Source organism: Aquarana catesbeiana, linkage group LG03 (assembly GCF_042186555.1).
Source record: "Aquarana catesbeiana isolate 2022-GZ linkage group LG03, ASM4218655v1, whole genome shotgun sequence".
Taxonomy (NCBI): domain Eukaryota; kingdom Metazoa; phylum Chordata; class Amphibia; order Anura; family Ranidae; genus Aquarana; species Aquarana catesbeiana.
The window spans coordinates 2016926-2019425 of record NC_133326.1 but is presented as its reverse complement, the minus strand read 5'-3'; the positions used below and the strand labels follow the sequence as shown (position 1 = coordinate 2019425).

The following is a 2500-nucleotide window of genomic DNA, read 5'->3' as shown; positions in this document are numbered from 1 at the left end:
CCACAGTGGGCTTAATGTGTTCTGATATTGCTACCGTCTATTTACATATATATAGAGTTCCTGGAATGCTAATGGCTCCCCAGTATTTAGGGGTCAGTTGTGAATTACCGCCCCCTATTTATGGTTATTTAGTATCATGTTCTATGAAGATGAGCTCCATGCAGGCATTTGTGTAGAATGTGTTGTAGACTCCTTTATATTTATTACATTTTTATGATAAAACAGAAAAGGGAAACCAATGGTCACATCTTGGAATCAAACATAAATGTCTATAAGGCTGTTAATTCTGCATTTGAAGCTGCAGACTAAATATGTTTGTTTGTTCTGGGGCTGGGCTGACACCAAAAGACAGTGCCGACTGGATGTTGAGTTTGTAAGCAGGGGTTAGCATCCCGCTATTGGAAGTCCCAACCCTGGGTGTGGATGTAGGTTGGGCCTTCTTTTTCCCTTATAAAGCAGGGTGCAATTTTTTTCATTCCCTGGATAGGCCCCAAATCCACGGCAACCTGACCTGCAGCCATGACGACGGGGAAAATCTGCAAGGTGCTGCAGCACATTGTCTACAGAATGCGTTGTATTCTGTAAGATGTTCACATCTGCATTGGAACCTCAAAGCATTTGACATATGAATCTTATGTGATTGTGATTAGTTTAGGAAGATCAAGCCCAAGAACTCCAAAAAGCCAGAAAGGGAAGAGAAGAAGGTAATAGGGTTGGTTTTATTACCTGGGGAGTACTTGGTATCCATGACAGTAGAAGGCCCAAAAGATACTGTTATTGCTAGAGTACCATTGGCTGGAGCAGCTGGAGAGCCCAGAGTTGGTGGTAGAGGTGATACCACAACCCCCTGCTGACTTAGCAGGGCCGTCAGAGGTGTGGGAGGACCATCACAGCAGGTGATCACACCTCAGATGAGGCAATGTTGCTGCTGCAGCAGCAGCTACAGCTAGCATTGCTGGGGCCCCAACACAGTATGCTGCTGGAGGATGTAGAGGTCCACCATCACCAATGGGTCATGGAGCCCACCCACCAGGCATGATGGGCCCACCTTCAGGGATGAGGCCACCCATTGGTCCACCAATGGGCATGTCCCCAGGCAGAGGAGAGCCAATGGGAATGCTCACACCTAATATGAGACCAACCCCAACTAAAATGAGAGGTCCTTCACCACCAGGCATGAGGCCAGCCAGGCCATGATCCAACCCATCTGTAGACGTATTTTGTACATCTGACGTTCAGGTTTACATAGTTAGTCTGGCTGAAAAAAAGACACAAGTCCATCTAGTTCAACCAATAAAGAATATTTGTTCTCCAATTATGGAACTGCTGTAGTTAAATGTTTTGTAATCTTTCTTTGTAAATTGTTTTTTAATTAAGCTAAACTAAAAAAGAAAAAAAAAAAAACAGGGACTGGGTGAATTAGGGCAAAAGATTGATGGGAATTGGTAGCCTGAAGAGAACCAACATGTAGTTAAAAGTCTGGTGCTTAACCGCTTCAGATCCGGGCCATTGCCAAATGACGGCAACAGCGCGGATCTACATTGCCGGGACTACGTCTATTGACCCACCCATCAGTGCCCACAGTGCCACCCATCAGTGCCCACAGTGCCATCCATCAGTGCCCACAGTGCCACCAATCAGTGCCACCCATCAGCACCCACATCAGTGCCACCCATCAGCACCCACATCAGTGCAACCTATCAGTGCCCATCAGTGTCACCTACCAGTGCCCATAAGTGCCCATCAGTGCCGCCCATCACTGCCCATCAGTGCCACCCATCAGTGCCCCCATCAGTGCCGCCCATCAGTGCCCCCCATCCATGCCACCTATCCGTGCCACCTATCCATGCCACCCATCCGTGCCACCCATCCGTGCCGCCCATCCGTGCCGCCCATCCGTGGCCATCAGTGCCACCTTATCTGTGCCCATCAGTACCATCTTATCTGTCCCCATCAGTGCCGCCTTAACTGTGCCTATCAGTGCCGCCTTAACTGTGCCTATCAGTGCCGCCTTATCTGTGCCTATCCGTGCCCATCAGTGCAGCCTATCAGTGCCCACCAGTGCCGCCTCATCAGCGCATATCAATGAAGGAGAAAAATTACCTGTTTGCAAAATTTTATAACAAACTATTAAACATGATTTTTTTTTTTTTTTTTCAAAATTTTCCATCTTTTTTTGTTTGTTTAGCAAAAAATAAAAACCCAGCTGTGATTAAATACCACCAAAAGAAAGCTCTATTTGTGGGAAAAAAATGATAAAAATTTAATTTGGGTACAGTGTTGTATGACCGCGCAATTGTCATTCAAAGTGCGACAGTGCTGAAAGCTCAAAATTGGTCTGGGCAGGAGGGGGGTTTAAGTGCCCAGTAAGCAAGTGGTTAAACACCTCCTTGGGGCAGGCCCAAAACAGGGAATGAGATAGAGGGAACCTACAGACGAGGAAAGTTGAAGAGCTGGTAGGCACCCCCTTGTTAACTTGTAAGGAACAGTGCTGCGGTTA

General features: G+C 46.9%; 1 pseudogene; it reads left to right on the top strand.

The window, feature by feature from the left end:
* Positions 1–519: 519 nt before the first annotated feature.
* On the top strand, positions 520–1197 carry LOC141134406 (small nuclear ribonucleoprotein-associated protein B' pseudogene; annotated as a pseudogene).
* Positions 1198–2500: the final 1303 nt, after the last annotated feature.